Raw genomic sequence first — 19,627 nt, 5'->3', positions numbered from 1 at the left:
TCCTTTTACAAACCTCTAGACACAAAACTCAAAACTGATGATCAAAATGCACATTTTTCAAAACGCTAACGCAATTTTCAATTGCTTGGATACAATACACATTCACCTTAGATTATTTGTTCATTGAACTATGATCATCTGTTCAAAAGGACACAACTAAACATCAAAGTATCACCATTTCAAAATGCTAATTCCCACATAAAATCTGAAATGTCTGTCATTTCCTTACATTACAATGATCTAACGGTCAATTGATATTACTGCTCAAAATGATAAGTAACTGTTGCATTACTCTTAATGCATAGTTTTACAGGAACTGACAAACAATATTCCAAGTTTAGAACACGAAAGTTTCAGTATAACGAGATCCATTGACACCAATTACTATGAAACATTAACAAATTAGACTAAACCATAATGTTTTCAGATTTGAAAACCAGCAGCACAAGTGGGCATGCGTGCCTTGTAATGTAATTGCTTTGTCAATGTATAGCCTTGTACTTGACACGATACTCTCCCTTCCTCAACCCTATTGAGGAATTGTTCTTCACATGGAGGTGTACGATAGGCCCCCTCATGAACAAGTTACTCTTCTCCAGGCCATGGATGAGGGATACAATTACATCACAGCAGACCAGTGTCAGGCCTGGATTCGCTATACCTGGAGAGTCTTTCAGAGATGTTTGTCAAATGAAAACATCTATTGCGATGTGAATTTAAACTTGTGGCCAAATCCACAAGACAGGGGTGATGGAAATATATAGTAATCAATCCTTTATTTTGCTTTGTTTGTTTGTTTTTTTGAGCCAGGTTAGGAACAATGCAGTACATGTTCGCTTCCTGTAGCATAGTTTTCTTTTGTAGCTAATTAAGTTTGCTTTGATACGAAAAAACAGTAATTGCTGTAATTTGATCGTATTTCATCAATACATTTCTGATTTTGCTCAATGATTCCACTGTCTGTAGTATTTTCTCTTAGTCCATTTATGGTTATGTAGTGTCTTATGAAACATGTATCACACATTTTGTAGTGCAATATTTAATGATTGTACAAACAACTAAATGGTGAAACTATGAGTATATTGTGTGTGGATGATCTAAGTGAATGTTACTATGGTATTTCATGATCAATTCATTTTTTGAACTAATGATTCTGCATGCGCAAGGTTTCTTTAAAGATATGAACATACAATGCTATGCTTTGAACATGTGGCAGTGTGTGTTACAAGTAATGACTGTTTCGAGTTTTGTATCCAGAGTTTTGAAAAAGGACATCAAGGTTCTGAAATTTGTGTCAAAGTGATTGTAAAAAACTGTAATCAGAGTGAAGCCAGAAAAATGAAAAAAATTGCATCTCAAGGCTTCTCATGTTCAGCAATGCAGCATTGTCACGGTGAAATCTTCTGCTTGCTGAAATATTTGTCAGCTATTATAGTCTGGCAGATGTTGTGTCTTGTGCCCATGGTAACCGTGCTGTGTGAAAGCTCAATTTCTTAGTATCTTGTTCAGAGCATTCTTCCACAGATGGACAGCAATCCCGGACAGAATCTTACAATAGACATCCATCCCTCCACTTCTCTCTTTCTCTCTCTCTCTTTCCATGTCTCTCTCTTTTTTATCCTCAATGGTGTCTGTGACTACTTGTTCAGTACTTGTCTACTCTCTTGTTTAATGATTTGCAAAACACTGTGGCCCTCATTTACAAACAGGTTTGCACCCATTTCAGGTGTAAAATAGCAGGTAAAGACATAAAACCATATTTACAAAGGCAGCGCACTTGAGGATAAGGGAAACTGTGTGTGTGCCGCAAAGAGATGGGAGGAGAGGTGTGTTCTTCCTTGTAACATGTTAATGTTAGCTGTAACTTCGTGAACCAATATTTCTATATCCTGTTCGCAGAACCTTCTTTTTCTTTTCCTCAAATCACCCATGGTGGCAGTAACATGCAGGCGATTTCTCCCGTCTTTTAACGACGCGCAAATTAACAGTACGGCTCTGATTGCCCGACAAGGATATGGTTTGATAGCCTGGTCTTTGTATCTGAACTACAACTCAAACTAGTGCACAACATCAACGTCATCGTTCTCGGCCACTCCCTCTGTTTGCTGATTGGACCTACAAAAAATGTGGTTCTGAAATCCGACTGATGCACTGAAATCCCAGACCTAGTACAGAAGCAAAATCCAAATTGAGCAGAAGTACGTAGGAGGGCAGAGCCAGGCTTCTGGTTTGATATATACCACGCAAAATGTGGAAATACACCGTGTGCTATTCACGGTTGGGCAAAGGCGCAGATTAAGCTGCGGTCGCAATGTTAGTAAATGAGGCCCAGTGTGTAGTATTTTGCAAATAGTGTGAGGCTGAGAATGTGCTTATAGTTGTGCAGATCTGAGCTGCTGTTTTGCTCCTTTAGTGTCAGGTTTCACTAACTGTGTGTTATTTGACATTTTTGTGTCTAAGCAATTGGAAAAAGACAGAAGAACTGCTCTTACAGGAAAAAATATATGTGAAAACAGCTTGTGAGAATTTGTGTGTTTTGGTATGAGTGTGTGTGTGTGTGTGTATGACTGTGTGTGTCTTTCCGTATCAGTCAGCAAAGTAGCCCACTTTCATTTCCACTTTAATTTCCTTGAAAAAGGGGCCAGATAGAAGCTTGGATTTAGAATATATGTTGCAAAGTCCATATAAACAAAATCATTTACATGGTTGGAATGACCCCATACACCATGGTCTACTCTGGGCAGTAGGTTATTATGTCTGTGAATGTGTGTGTGTGACTAATGCTATTGTGTGTGTGTGTGTGTGTGTGTGTGTGTGTGTGTGTGTGTGTGTGTGTGTGTGTGTGTGTGTGTGTGTGTGAATGATTCTAGTGTAAGTGTGAATGAGGGTGCATGTGTATGAGTGTGCGTGTATTAGTGTGTGTGATTGATGCTGTGTGTGTGTATTAGTGTGTGTGATTGATGCTGTGTGTGTGTATTGGTGTGTGTGACTGATGCTAAAATGAGTGTTTGTGTATTAGTGTGTGTGACTGATGCTAGGATGAGTGTCGGTCCTAAGGCCTTTTCATCATGTTTCTGTGCTGAGACACCATTGTCACAGTGCCTGTCTCCAGGGTCTGGATGCTATAATGTCCTTGTTCTCTCAAAGGCCCGAATAAGGCATCCTCCTCATCTTCATAAAGGAGGAGAATGCAGGAGAATCTGCTAGCTTTAAGCGCTATGGCTCCACTCTGTAGCGTTGACCATGGACCCCTGGCTGACCCCTGGCTGACCCTTGGCTGACCCCTAGCTGACCCCTGGCTGACCCCTCATTGACCCCAGGGACATGTCTAGGAAGGCCAATGCTGAACACCCCGGCCTGCTCATCACCTTAGTTTCAGTTTTTCTCAATTGTTTACACACAAATACTGGTACTAGAGACACAATGACCACAACATGTAACTTATGCACCCACCTTCTGAACCAATTCTGCTAAACTACAAGACCAATTCCTGCTTTACACTCAAATTGCAGTTCTAAAACACACTTTTTTCAAAACACTTCTCACAAGTCCCTGCTTTTGGCACCATTTTCATGAAGAGCATCTCTTGTTTTCACAAGGAACACGCTGCCATTCAAATATGCACACTGACTCACATGGGCAAACACCTGTCACACAGTTTTACAATTAGCAATCGGAGCTTTATCATTACTGTAAAGGGCAACAGGTGACCTCTTCTGTTTTGGAGCAATGGATGCCAACATTGGAAACAGAGGCAGAGGCAGAACCAAAGGAGTGAGAGTAAGAGGACGAGAAGGACGAGGACGAGGAAGACCAAGGACCGTAATCTCTGATGAGATCTGAGCCACTTTGGTTGACCATGTGGTCTAACAATGAGGGAGGCTGGGCAAAGAGTACAACCACATTTTAGCAGGTACACTGGCATCCATCATCCGGACTTTCCAAAATGAGAATAGGTAAGAAATCTATTCTCACTAGAACATTGCAGTACTGCATATCAATACAGTACTCAATGAGTACTGAAGTACAGTATTGCCTGTGGACTGTTCTGTAAGACTACAAAAATTAAGTATTTGGGAAATGTATTCCTACACAGTATTCCTACACATTATTTACCGTATTTTACAATTTGTTTGGCAGAACTAAAATATTACCAACAAAAGGTGGTCAGGAACGTCTCCTGAACAGGAAACTGAAATCATGAACATGGTCCTAGAAAATAACGCTATAACATTATGGCAAATACCGAGAAAATGTATAATACGTAATGTAACTGTATACAGTAAATTATTCTGTTGTTTTGGATGTAGACCACTGTATGTGCAACTTTGTGTTGGTTGGGATGTACACTGTGTAAATAGCATTGTTTTGAATGTAAAGTTTCATTTTGCAGGAGAATTGAGGAGTTTTGCCCATTGTGTGTGTGTTTTTTGATTTGTGTGTCCTTCCCCCCTCCTCCTCTCGCTGCTCTGCTCTCTTCTCCTTCTCTTCCTCACCCTCGTCTTCCTACTCCTCCCTCCCCTCTTCCACGTCCTCTTCCCCCTCAGTCTACTTGGGAACAGCTTTGGACACAGACAAAAGAAGAACTGGATGAGCTGCCCAGATGCAGCAGCCAGGAGCCTGCGGTGACTGTGTGTGTGGGTGTTATTTACCCTTTAGTTTGACATATCAGTGTGTGGGTGTTTTACCTGTTTATTTAGACGTGCAAGTGCGTGTGTTTGTATGCGACAGGACCTATGTATGCCCTTGGACCTGCTGTGTGTGGTGGGGCTCGTAGTGGAGTGTGTATGTGTGTTTGTGTGTACATGTACAATATGGACTATATTATTCATGTCATGAACTCCGAATCAATACGTTTAAATAGGTCACTTGTGCATGGGTCAATCAGATAAAAAGAGATTTATCTTGAGACACTGGTAACATCTCCAAGGTATTGACCTTCAGCAGGGATCCGTATCTGAGCTGACTTAGTTATGAATGAGGGCTCTTCAGTATCACTAGCTAGGGTTAGGGTGTGTGTATGTGTGTGTCTGTGTGGGGGGGTGTATATGTGTGTGTGACTAGCTAGGGTTTGCGGTTAGGAGGGAGCACACAAGTGATTAGTCGATTGAAACATAACTAAATAGTCTAAATAACACAGTTTTGTTGGACAGGAAGTGGATGGATCTTTCTGCACCTGTTTAGTCAGCTCAGTATCTCAGTTACAAGTTTTGTAATACACACACAGTGCCACATACACAGAAACACACACACACTCTGATACATTACAGATTTTCACAATTGCTAAAACACATTCTTGAAACAGTCACCCATTTTCTCAAAACTGTAAACACAAAAACTCATCTTCAAGCACTATTTACAAAACCTCTGAATCCTCTTGCAAAATGAAACTTTTGCCTCAAAACAGTTTTACCTGTCCTCAAAATAAAACTTTCGCCTCAAGATAGATTTACCTGTGTTCAAAATAAAACACTGCTCTCAAATCATAAACAAAGTGATCAAAATGGGACAGATGGCTGAGCGGTGAGGGAGTCGGGCTAGTAATCAGAAGGTTGCCGGATTGATTCCCCGCCAAGCAAAATGACGTTGTGTCCTTGGGCAAGGCACTTCACCCTACTTGCCTTGGGGGGAATGTCCCTGTACTTACTGTAAGTCGCTCTGGAGAGAGCGTCTGCTAAATGTAAAATGATATACACTATCAAGCAGTCAGTAAACAATACACCAAAAAAAATTAAACACATTGTTCAAAACATATAGTTCTCAAGGAGAAGTACATGCTTACGTAATTTCAAAACTAATTTGATATTTATCCGTCATTGTCTATTGATGAACGAAAACATGTTCTATCATAGTAGCTCAACATTTATCAGAAATGACTACTCTGCTTTGCTCTTTGCAATTGTTCTTGTTCTTTCTCCTCCTTTTACACCTATACAGTACTATACTGGCATTGCATAGTTTGTCACCAAAGGGCACTCTACAACGTCCCTGTTGGCAACACGAGTTGAGCAGAACGTAAGGAAATCTGTTGGTTTTGTTACGCGTTTCTGGATTTTTTATTTCATTAATTTTCTATATCGGCCAATATATCAGAGTACTATACCCTGCATCTCATTACCCACAACTCACTTTTGTTCTTTGTTGATATGAACCTTCAACCAGTCTAAATCTATTGAGCAGTCAGTACTGTTACTGTAACAAATGGAAAGAATGTTCAGGGCCATACCATTTGTTCATTGTACAGTATAGAGCCTACAATGCACTGTACTACAGTATACAATACTATACAGTAAAAGGGACAAAAATCAAAGGAATAAACATGTGATCAATGTGCTCCTTCTTGTCTTTGGGCTGGGTCAGGGTCATTGACATCAGAAGGAATATTTTCCCACCTTCAACAACCTTTTTGCTCTCTGAACTGGCTTATATTGGTTGTGTCACATCATTTGAAACAAGTGAAATCTATTTTGAGTGGTTGTGTTTAGTCAATCACATGTTTTTTGTATTTGATTGTTGCCATTTCTGTTTACCAGTATGGATGACATGTGCATTAGAGTGCAGAATGTGTTTTGAGAATGAGAATGTGTTTAGATTTTGCTGAAAAGTCTATAAGAGATTTGCAAATTGTGTTTTACCATGTGAAATGGTTTAAGGTATTGACAACCGACTGCACAATTAGCTACATGAGTTTAGGCAACTGATAACTTTGTTCAGCCAATGGGTTTTAGTGTTTTAGCAATTCAGAAAAACTGTAAAATCTTGTAGTTGAGATGTTATTGCTACACCTGTGCCACAGAAGAACTGCTCACTTCTGATCCTTGATTTGAAAAGAAATGTAACAGGTGCGTGAATGTAAATGTAAAGTAATACATTCTTAGAGCAAGGCAATCTGTCTGAAAGTGGGGTAGAGACAAAGAGAGAGAGAGAGACCAAGAGATGGAGAAAAATTAGACAGAAATGAAAACACAGAAAGAGGGAGAGACGTCTGATGTCCTGTTTTCTCAAACAGGCCAAGTGAGTGATTGGGATCGAGGTGAGGGTCACGAAAGGTTCACATCTGAAACTGGGAGACCCATTATGGGGTGTGGAGGCTGGAATGGAGGGCAGCTGTTGAAGCGAAGCAGATATGAGGGACTGATAGATAGAGATTGGCTGTCAATGATGTTATTCACCTGCTCTAGAGGTATAGCTCTTCTCAAAGCTCTTTTACACATGACAGATCCAATGATGATCCAATCAGAAAGTGTTGTGAGTGTTGTCAAGCGGATCAAGTCAAGTCAAATGTTCTCATCTCTCTAAGGGAAATTTGGTAGCAGCTTGGTATCACTGTAACAAACCTAACCAATCCATCAGAAATACAACATGAAAGACAGCACACCAAACAGGACACGGAGCGAGATTGCTGCATGTGAAGACAAGATGAGCAAATTGCTGAGTGCAAAAAGTGCTTGGTGTAATTAATTCTGCAAATTCAGCCTACAGGCAGAGCAAAAAACAGTACTTGAAATGGTTTGGTTCTATGAGTTGTAACTCTACATCTTCATCTTCAGCTCAAAATCCTTCTGCAGGCGGTAATCAGAACAGTCCAAGATGGCGTGCAACCTGTTGTTCTTATAGGTCAGAGAGTTGTGCCTGGTTCAGCCCAATAACTTTTCTGGCCAGTCTGACAAGTCAACCAATCTTATTTTTACTAGCCACATTCAGGTTCAAGATTTGGGTTCCAGATTCAGGTTCAGGTTCTAGATTCAGGTTCCAAATTCAGGTTCAAATTCTAAATTCAGGTTCCAGATTCAGGTTCTAGGTCAGGTTCCAAATTCAGGTTGTAGATTCAAGTCCAGATTCAGGTTCTAGATTGAGGGATCAGACTCAGTTTCCATATTCATCGAGCCTTCTCAACAAAACAAACGACTCCTCCTCTCCCTTCCTGTACTTCTGCTTGTTTCTTGTCTCCTCTGTCCTCTAACCCGCCGTCACATGGACCTCTTGAGGGGGGTCTGCCATATTACCGTGGCAACTCATCCCATCCCATAATCCTTCCCATTGAGATGAGATACAGACAGAGCCGAGGCAGCCTGTCTCAGTGGGGGGGGGGGGGGTGTTGTGTCCGAGGGGGGGATACCATCCGAACGCACACTTGTAAATATGTGTTGGTCTGTGTGGGGTCACAGGGAGGAGAGCTTCTTAATGATACCAGGTGTAAACACAGCATGTGTGACCCCCATCGTGCTCTGGTAATGAAGAGAGAAGCTGCCGGAACTTCTGGGCCCCCACTGTGAGACAGAAACACAGTTAATCAGCTGCAGAGGAGTAGTGTAGCTGCCATCAGAGGCAACTCTCATATTTAGCGATGTATTTCTTAGAGAATATTTCAGTTCATAATATGCATTTGGGTTGAAAGGTCAATAAATAGTTTAATGTTCTGCATAATCATTTGAATAAATAAGTAATATATTTCCTGTTAATAAATGTCAATTCATTTCCTATTACTTAGCTAAAACCATAGAAAAGGGGGAACCTATTTTTCTTTCTGCTTGGGAATTATTTAATTGTTGATGTCAGGACAGTTTTACCAGTGCATTACAATCAGAAGCGGCACATGAGGTGCTGTGCTGGTGGCATGTCTGTGGGAGTTATGCATAAAAGAAGTGCAAAGAAGTTGTCCTTTATTTTATTGTAAGAAGAAGTTGTATCCCTCCAAGTTTATTCCCCTTGAGTCAGAAAAGCCAATGAGGTATGTGTTTTGTCGTTTAATTGCTTTGCTGTATGTGAACATGTGTAAGTTACGTGCCTGTGTTGAATGTGCACTTTATTTATTTGTTGTGTATGTACATTTAGCTTATTCTGTGTCAAACATCGTTTAGAGGGTTAATTTAAATGTTATGTATTTCCTTTCTTAGTTTTGACAGCTTTGATGGGGCATTAAAAACTGAAAGGTTAGCATGTACAAAACATGTTAAAGACTCGTGTCCAGTAAATGTCTGTTAAAAACCATCAGCCTTTGATTCAACTCGAGAGGAGTAACAAATAGACTCTCCAGCTGTATCTCTGTGGAGGAGTTGGTGTGAAAGAGAGTGCATTTGCACCTGAAAGAGAGGCCATTTTGTCCCTACGACTACATTGTACCTGAAAGAGGATCTATATGGTATTTCATCTGAGAGATTAAATTGTACTTGAGAGTCTATATTGTGTCTGAGATTCTTTTGTACCTGAAAGAAAATCTGTAAGAGAGGCTATGTACCTGAGATAATATTTTGCATGTGTAATCTGTGGTACACATTCTCCTATGTGAAGAACACAGACCAAGGTGATTCATCAACCATCCCAGACAAACAGAGACATTGGGGTTATTTTTGGCTTCATATGCACCCCTCCCGCACCCCTTTTGATTCATGAGGATGGAGCATGGAGCTGGGAGTGCAGATTCCTGAATCAGGACGAGGTGTGTTGGGTTTCACAACACATACATCCCCATCTGTCAGGTTTCACCCCCCCCCCCCAGGTGAATGGAATCTTGCTCCCTCCTGAATGGGGTGATAGAGAGAGAGAGAGAGAGAGAGAGAGAGAGAGAGAGAGAGAGAGAGAGAGAGAGAGAGAGAGAGAGAGAGAGAGAGAGAGAGAAAGAGAGAGAGAGAGAGAGAGAGAGAGAGAGAGAGAGGGGGGGGGGTAGTGAAGGCGAATGAGGTAGGGTTTGTGTGGGGGGTGAAAGAGGTGGGTGTTTGGGGGTTGGGGTCTTGTGACAGGGTATGAAAAAGCATTTCACATACCCACAGGACCTTCGAAAATAGAGCAGGGGTTGTAGGTGTGGGAGGGGGGTGGCGTGAAGAGAGGGGGGTCGAGATATGAGAATCCTTTTCACAAATGCAACCACCAGCAGAGATCGAAAATGGAGCAGGGGGATGGAGGGAGGGTGAGCAGGAGTGATGAATAGAGTATTGAGACACCAGTAGAATACTGGAGGGCCTCTTATTGGATGGAGGAGAGGAGGGCAAGCCAGGGGAGGAGAGATGAAACTGAGAAAACAGAGACTTGAGTGTTCCGAGCGAACGAGAGAAAATGAGAGAGATGAGGTGAGGGATGGATGGATGGACAAAGGATTACGGACAGATAGAGGGGGTGGGGGGGAACTGAGAGATGAGGACGTCTATCAATCACAGTGGCTGGCTGGATCCAGACGTGGGCTTTAGATACCCACTCTCCTGGGAGAGGACGGCACTGGCAGATCCATGCTAAGCTAACTTAGTTAACCCATTTTGTATTATATCTGAGATCAATGTATGCTCATTGTCCTTGATGGTGTCCTTAAAGGATGAATACCACACACACACACATATGTTGTACAGTATACACACTCACACACACACTTATACACACAAACACACACACACACAGCAATGGGCACACATACACACACTCATGCACACTCCTATGTGTGGAAAACCAGGCAACTGCTTCTGTGGAAAGCAGCAAATATTGTTTTCAAAAATGATGTGGAAAAAATCTCCTTCCAAGTAAGAGGCACACTGCCCTGATCTGTGTCTGTGTGTGTGTGTGCTTGTGTGCGTGTGCTTGAGTGTGTGTACATATGCGTGTGTGAGTGTTTGTGTGTGTGTGGTCCTCCAGCCAAGTCCAGAAAGATAGTGTCACTCCACATTAGGCTTGTCCCTGGCTGGGTAGGAGAACCGGGGGGGGGGGGGGGGGGGGGCTAACCCACAATCTACCAGATAACATACACACACATTTATATAAGATATACTATACTGAAACAAATCTGCAAGATGGAGAGATGGAGGGAAGAGTAGGACGAGGAGGAGAGGAGGGTGGACTGAAACGTTAAATGGATGGAAAAAAAGAGAGAGGAGGGAGGAAGGAGGCGTGGTGGAGGACAACCAGTGACCTTGGATGCCTGGAACGTTCTACAACGTTGTGAAAATACTTTTTACTCGATGTCTCAAGATGGCTGCTGTCCTCCCGAGATGTATCACTCCCAGCTCACTCAGCATCGTAAAGAGAGGGTCTGTATCCGAGAGTTTATACAGACAACCTGCAGCACATTTGCATCAGAAAGAAAGACTCTCCAGTTACTGTATCAGTGTGGAAGAGCTTGTGAGAGACACTGTATTGTACCGTTGAGATTGAAATTGACCTGAAAGCGAGACTATATTGTACCTGAGAGACGTTATTGTAACTGAGAGACTTTACTGTAGGTACTGTATTCTGTGGTACATATTATCCTGTGTGAAGAACACAGACCAAGGTGATCCATCTACCATTCCAGACAAACAGAGGCATGGGGTGGTTATTTTCATCTCTGTGTGTTCTCCTGCAGAGACACACCCTGTGTGGGTTTTTAAGTTCCTCCTTAGAGGCAGGCAGACAGGCATTCAGGAAGACAGTCAGACAGACAGGGATGCAGACTGACACGCAGGCAGGTCGGCAGAAAGGCAGGCAAGAACACAGGCAGACTAACAGGCAGACAAATGGACAGACACACAGACAGACAGGCAGGCAGGGAGGCAGATGGGCAGACACACAGACAGGCAGACAGACAGGCAAACAGATGGACAGATTGCTCACAGCAGTGGTGGAAAAGTTCAGCTGAGTGAAGCACCCCTTAAGAGAGAAGGAATAAGAGAAAGAGCCCAGCTATTCTTTTCTCCCTCCCTCCATCCCCTCCCTCCATCCATCCCTCCCTCCCTCCCTCCCTTCCTCCTTCCCGCCCTCCCTCCCTCCCCCCCCCTTCCCTCCCTCCATTCCTCCCTCCCTCCCTCTCTCAATCAATGGTTGCTTGTTTTGTTCAACCAACATGCTTTGTTTCCATCACTGTGGTGGACGTAGGGGGAGGCAGCTATAAAGGTCATTGGCTTTCATCTCTTGTTATTGTATTGTTTTATTAAAAATAATAATATTTTTACTTTTATTGTATATTATTGAGCTTCTCAGCTCACATCCAAAGCTTCATGTGATCTTTGTTCTATGTTTAGCTCCCAGAGCTTCTAGCCAGAGTGCAAGTGAGGCTTCCTCCTTGGTACACACTGAAATCCCTCAGTTAACTCTGTCCATATGGGCCCACGCTAACATTCAAATTAAAACACCCATCAAACAATCTGATGCCTCACAAGTCAAGGTCAACGCAGGTCCTGGTCACATGATTGTCATCACCATCTGCATCTCCCTTTGATCTGTGAACACATTTTACAGTGAGTTTTCGCTTGGAAAGTCATGCAATGTGTGTGTGTGCGTGCATGTGTGTGGTGGGGGGGGGGGGGGGGGTTGGCATGCCAGTCACTCTTTATCTGTAAACTCTGTACATTGTGAGGGACACTAGACAGATCATCTCAAAGGATGTCTCTGTCCTAGATCACTACAAAGCTCAACATCACAGGACCAGACAGTCTCCCAGCCAATGTGGTATTAGAGATGCACCAAATTCAAATTTTTGGGGTTCAGACGAATACCGAATCCACTGGTCAAGATTCAGCCGAATCCGAAAACGAATCCTGGATTCGGTGCATCCCTATGTGGTGTACACATGTGTTCTTCTGAGGATACACGAGAGATACCCTCCTGTAGGTTCACACTCCAACCCTACTCCTGGAGAGATATTCTTCTGTAGGTTTAGAATTGGAGATAAGATCATTTGGTAACACTGTAGAATAATTGTCCGTTGTTAATGAGTAGCTATGCAGGAAGTAATAGGTAGTTCTATATTAACACTGAATTTAATACTATTAACTAATATGGAACCAAACTAAGCAGTAAGTAATTTCGAATTTAGTACAAAGGTAGTTCCTTGGTAGGTATTTGATTATTAGTAAATAAATATATCCTCATTGAGAACTACTTGTGAACTATGATCAATTAAGAAAGAATAACCAATGAATTACTTATCACAAAAGTAAGGTCTAAATAGTAAACAATTGTGTTTTTTTTACTCTTAACATGGTCGTAACATTTCAGAAGCTTGTGCCTGAAATGAGTTCTTTGTGGAAACCAGTTTATGAATATTAACGTTATAACACGCCCCTGTATTTGTCCTGAATCCATGTCATGTTTTCTCTAAAGCTATACTGGTGCAAGGTCAATGAGTTAGGAGGGCAAAATCATTTGGCAGAGGCACATTTTTATGGATGGTAAATATCCAGCATTTGGCCAACATACGACAACAATGACTAGGTGAATTTCACTCGAATTTCGAATTGTAGAATTAGTGCAAATTTCGAATTGTACAATTAATGCGAATTTCGATTGCAATACTATACAGTTTGTATGAAGGACTTTTTACAAGCTAGCGGACAGCTAGCCTGGCTTTACAGCTAGCAACAACTGTAGCTAGCGTTTTGGGCCATGTTCCTGTTCTCTGATTTGGGTTATCTAGCAAGTTATTTTACAGTCCTGACATTTGTTCTTTCTTCCTTCATCATTTTTATACCTTTGGAATTGCGTTGCTGTTGTATTTCGCAGTAGTGGCCAATGCTAGAGTAGTGAGTAGGCCTATACCTTGATTTGGGTTAGGGTTAGCCATGTACAGTAATTACTAATTAAATATTTAGCCATTATGTTTGACTCAGTTTATCATCACAGTTTGTTGAATGTTTCATTCCAAAATACATACTTTTTTGTTTAAATGCTAGGTTTCATCATTGTGCCAAACAAAGAATGTTTTATTCAGACATATACAAATAAAATGCTTTATTCTTGCATGCCCATGTGCATTTTTGCATTATGTAGGATTTTCTTTTACGATTTCATGGAAATCTTCCAGTGCATATAATTTAAAAAAATATTATCCAATCACTGCAGTTGTTTTATGTTGTAAATATTGTGAGGTGACATGTTAGGGAGGTGTTAACATGTTTTTCACTTTGAAATAATGGTCCAGATTACAGTTACTGCGGGATGACAAGGTAACTCTTGAGTAATTAGTGAAGAGTTAACATGTTTGTCACTTTAAAATGGTCCATGTCACAAGTAGTTACTGCAGGATTACAAGGTAACACTTGAGTAATTATTAGTGAGGAGTTAACATGTTTGTCACTTTAAAATAATGGTCCACATCAAAAGTAGTTCCTGCAGGATGACAATGTAACAGTTGAGTACTTATTGAGGAGTTAACATGTTTGTCACTTTAAAATAATGGTCCACATCACATGTATTTCCTGCAGGATGACAAGGTAACGCTCGAGTAATTAGTGAGGAGTTATACTGGTTTTCACAAGTAATAGGCCCATAATAAGTCTAATTTTATATTTGACACATACGGTACAGGCATACATTTCTGTGAGGCCATTGTAATCTGGAAGATTTGGTTTTGCGCTTATTGCAACATAAATGCAGGATGCTAATTGTTTTTGACAAGAGAACATCAATGTTTATATTCATATCCTAAAGAGAAGTCCTCCTCAGGTGGCTACTGTAACATAAAGGTAGGTCTTTGGAGTCTGAGACATTGAACTGACGCTCAAGAGCTCATAATAGTAAACTAATCCAATCATGAGAGTGTCAGCATCACTTCCTAATTATTAAAAATGTTAAACAAATTATCATTATTTGTATTATACCTTGTTTAAGTTTGAAATAAACAGAGAACATACATCTATTCTTTGGTAAGAGTAGTCAAAATCTCAACCTGTAGTTAACGTATTTGGGGGGATATAATATTCATAAACTGGTTTCCACAAAGAACCCATTTGAGGCACAAGCTTCTGAAAAGTTATGACCATGTTAAGAGTGAAACAACCAAATTGTTCACTTTTTAGACATGTTACTTTTGTGATTAGTAATTAATTGGTTATTCTTTCTTAATTGGTGATAGTTCACAAGTGGTTCTCAAGAGGATACATGTATTTAGTAATAACCAAATACCTACCAAAGAACTACCTTTGTTGTAAATGAGCTATTACTGCTTAGTTAATCTTGGTTCCATATTAGTTAATATTATTAAATTCGGTGTTAATGTAGAACTACCTATTACTTCCTGCATAGCTACTTAACAACGGACCATTATTCTAAAGTGTTACCGATCATTTTTTATGAAACAACATGGTTTCAGGCAGACAGACATACTGGTATGTAGGTTGTGAGACAGGTTCTGAGACAGACAAAAATGAGTAAATGTAAATAGACAGACAAACAGACTTAAAGAGAGAGAGGCCGACAGACAGATAGACAAAAAGTAGAGAGACAGGCAGGCAGACAGGCTGGCAGGGTGTGTTGTACTGCTCCTTAAGAGAGCAGAGCAGCAACAGAGCTGACAGCTATATTTAGATACGGTATGCGTGTGTGTGTGTGTGGCGGAGGTTTACCCTCACAGGTCACAGCACTTAAGTTTCTCCTTTGGGTACTACAACATTTTTCATACATCCATCTCTCGTCTTGCCTTTCTCCATCTTTCCATCCTCCTTCCCTGTCTCGATCTCTACTCTGCTCTCACAAATTTCTTCTAATTTCTCTCATTGTCTTTCCATCTTCCTCCTCTATTTACCTTATTCTCTTTCTCTCTCTTTCTTTCTCTCTCTTTTCCTCGCCACCCCACTCACTCTGTTCCTCTCTTTCATCCCCTCTCTTTCTCTCTCTCCCCCTCCATCTCTCTACACTCTCTCTATCTCTGTCTCACTCTCAGATCCAAACACATGTGATCAATATTTTGACATCTTGTTCTGGATGAATGCTGTCAAAAAAAAATTCATTTCTACTCGGAGTGTGTTGTTGTTATTATGCAAGCGTCGCCCTTGGCAATGTGACATGTGCAGTGTGCACGTCTGAGGAACTTTTAGACACATTTGTGACTTCATGTGAAAGTACTTATTTTCTTCTTGCAGTGCTAGCTGGTGACGCTGTTTCTTACCAGTACTGAGTGAATTCAGTCCGGTCCAGTTTAGTCCAGTCTAGTCCAGTCTAGTCCAGTCCAGTATGTGTGTGTGTGTGTCTGTGTGTGAGCGTGGGTGTGTATGTCTGTGTTCTAACAATAGTTTTGCCTCTGTCTCCTATTCTACAGTGGGACCACAACGTTGAGTCTATATTGTGTGTACTTAGTTGTAAGTGTGTGTTGGTCTGGTGTGTGTGTCTCGGTCAGCAGTAGGGCTGGCTGGGCCTGGAGTCTATGGGTGTGTGTGTGCGTGTCTGTGTTCTAACAATAGTTTCCCCTCTCTGTTAGTCTCCCATGCTGGTGTTAAACCACAATGTCAAGTCTTGGCTGTGTGTGAGTGTGTGTGTTTATGTGTGTGTGTGTGAGTGTGTGTGAGCTGTAGTACTGGCTGGATCTGGAGTCAATGTGTGCGTGCGTGTGTGTGTCAGCTGTAGTACAGGCTGAATATGGAGTCAATGTGGGTGTGTGTGTGTCAGCAGTTGCTTACGTAACAGAGGCCTGTCACCAGGACTCAGCATCATTACTAGGGCACCACCCCTCAGTCATGCTGACCCACTTCAACAACAGGCAGCTGGGATCACTGGCTGGATGGATCACTGGCTGGATGGATCACTGGATGGATGGCTGGCTGGTTGGTTGACTGGTTGGCTATCTCCCTGGGTGGATGGCTGGATAGATGGCTGGCTGGCTGGCTAAGTCCCTGGATGGATGGATGACTGGCTGGTTGGTTGGTTGGTTGGTTGGTTGGCTGGCTCCCTGGATGGAGGGCTGGCTGGTTGGTTGACTGGTTGGCTAGCTCCCTGGGTGGATGGCTGGATAGATGGCTGGCTGGCTGGCTGGCTGGCAGGCTGCTCATTGGCTGGCTGGCTGGCTAAGTCCCTGGATGGATGGATGACTGGCTGGTTGGTTGGTTGGCCGGCTCCCTGGATGGAGGGCTGGCTCCCTGGATGGATGGCTGGCTGGCTGGATAGATGGAAGGCTGGCTGGCTGGATAGATGGAAGGCTGGCTGGCTGACTGGCTTGATAGATGGCTGGCGTGCTATCTCCCTTGATGGATGGATGGATGGCTGTCTGGTTAGTTGGTTGGCTTGCTCCTTGGATGGCTGGTTTGCTGGCTGGCTGGCTGGCTGGTTTGTTGGTTGGTTGGCTGGATGGCCGGCTGATTGGATAGATGGATGGATGGATGGATAGATGGATAGATGGATTGATGGATAGATGGATAGATGGATAGATGGATAGATGGATGGCTAGATGGCTGCATGCCAGGATGACAGGCTGGCTGATTAGCTGGCTGGCTGATTAGCTGGCTGGCTGATTGGCTGACTAGTTAGCTGGCTGGCTGGCTAGATGTGGGTCAGGCAGGTGTGTGCGAGAGGAGTCTCTGCAGATCCTGTCAGCAGAAGATGATTAATGACCTCCTTGAGATCATTGGCTAGAGGGACGCTTGTTTAGTGTGACATGACATGCCTCATGTCTCAACCGACAGAGACGGGGCCAGCTGGGTGGGTGTGGAGGAACAGAGGATGGAGAGAGAGAGCGTGAGATGGAAAGGGGATGAGGAGGGACGGAGGGTTGGCAGATTGAAGAGAGGGAGAGCGTGAGAGAAAGGCAGGAAAGGGGGGGGTGGGGATGGGGGAGTAAGACGAGCCAAGAGAAGGCAAGATGAGATATGGAGGGATGAGAGGAATAATAGACAGAGAGAAGAGAGGAGGTACAGAGGGAAAAGAAGACAGAGGAGAGAAGAGGGGGAGAGTGAGGAGTAGATAGAGAAGCGGAGATAGAAGAGGACAGGGAGGAGAGGAGAGAAAAGGGAAGAGAAGGGTGAGAGAAAGAGGAGTTAAAGACTTTAAAGGTCCCATGGCATGAACATTTCACTTTATGAGGTTATTTAACATTAATATGCATTCCCCTAGTTCCTGCCTATGGTCCCCCAGTAGCTATGAATGGCGATAGGTGTAGACCAAGCCCTGGGTATCCTGCTCCGCCTTTGAGAAAATGAAAGCTCAGATGAGCCAATCTGGAATTTTCCCCTTATGTCGTCATACGGGTAAAGGTTACTTCCCTTTTCTCTGCTTTGCCCACCCAGAGAATTGGCCCCGCCCATGAGAAAATTAGCTACGACCGTGCGAGAGTGATATTGGTTTTTCCTTGAGAGACATCATGGATTGCAAACAGGCAAAGCATAGCAGTTGCTCAGTATTTTGGATGTACAAATGAACACCAAAGTATTTTTTTAGTTCCTTCATCCAAGCCTCTAAAGAACCAATGTGTTCATTTTATTTTCTCTGGAAAAGCGCCGACACAACTTCCCAAAGTTTTGTATGTCTACGCCAAACATTTCACCAACGACTGATTCCTCAACTTGGGCCAATACAGAGCTGGCCTTGCTGAACGTCTGAAAATAAAGTCTGGATCAGTACCAACTGATCTCAACTCAACCTCGGACAAGTAAGTCAACTGACACAATATCATTTTGTTGCTTCACTGTATATGGTTATCTAGCTTGCCCAGCCTCTCTCCTCCTCATTAGCATTTAAAGCTACAGACACAGAAATGGCACGTCCTAAGGAAAGCTCATTGTGGGACTGGCTCTTAGTGGCTATAATTCTGCACCAAGGCTGAATTTCAGGAAATAATTCAGATACAGTATTAGGGTACCACTAAGGCCTATATAAAAGTATCCAAAATGTTCATGCCATGGGACCTTTAAGACATACTTAAAATAAAAACACTCTACTTCATCTATCCTTTTTAGCTTTTTGTAAAAAAAAAAAAAAGACACCTCTCAACCCACAAACATCCACATCAAATAAAATGAAACTCCCACAGTACAAACCGCCCCTCAAAGACATCACACCCTTTCAAACTAATTACAGCACCTCTGTACAATACATGCAAACTCTACTTTAAGGTATGCAGAGACCCTAATCTTGAGCTGGGTCAGTAAGACCACCCCCTTCACCTGGTTCCTATGTGATAGGCCAGCTTGGCAGCTTGACAATCCCATATACAAAAATCGACACAACCCATTTTGGCTTGTTTGTGTGGCGGACCTGTTGTAAAACAGTCCCACAGAAATATTCCACCACAGCTTAATGTTTATCCCCACTCACAATCCACAAACAGATGCCTTATAGTCTCCCTCCCCCCACCTTAAGGGAGGGGAGGGAAACTATACCACTCTGTCAGAGAGCAGTGACGTGGAAAACACAAACAGCCCTGTCCCACTCTGACCAGGTCATGCAGACAGGGTCATTACTAAAGGACTGGCATGGGTTTTAATGAGACACACACACAGACATAGGCAGGCAGACACACACCGCCTACAACAGTAGTGACATCCGTCTTCGTCACGCATGCCAAAGGGAAGTGACATTGTGTGCTGAAGGCATGTGACATCACAGATATGAGACTGACCAATCACAGTGGGGGGGGGGGGGGGGGGGGGTGGTGGTGGTGGTGGTGGTGGGGAGGGGGTTTGAGGAAACGAAGGAGGGGTAGAGAACAGCAGTTGATGGGTGTGAGACAGCCTATAAAAACACTGAATGTAACTCATCCTTAGTGATCAATTATTGTGATCAATATCATATATTAGGGTGGGCTAAACTCTCGTGTCTGTCTTTCTGTCCCTTAATACCTGTCTTTTTTCTCTTCAATAAATGTCTGTGAGTATGCCTTTCTGTCTCACTACCGTCTGCCTCTTTTTAACAACCCCTGTCTGTCTATCCTACTACCTGACTGTCTGTTTGTCTGTCTGTCTCT

The sequence above is a fragment of the Hypomesus transpacificus genome, chromosome 20 (assembly GCF_021917145.1).
Source record: "Hypomesus transpacificus isolate Combined female chromosome 20, fHypTra1, whole genome shotgun sequence".
Lineage (NCBI taxonomy): Eukaryota > Metazoa > Chordata > Actinopteri > Osmeriformes > Osmeridae > Hypomesus > Hypomesus transpacificus.
Note: the sequence above shows the minus strand (reverse complement) of the source record.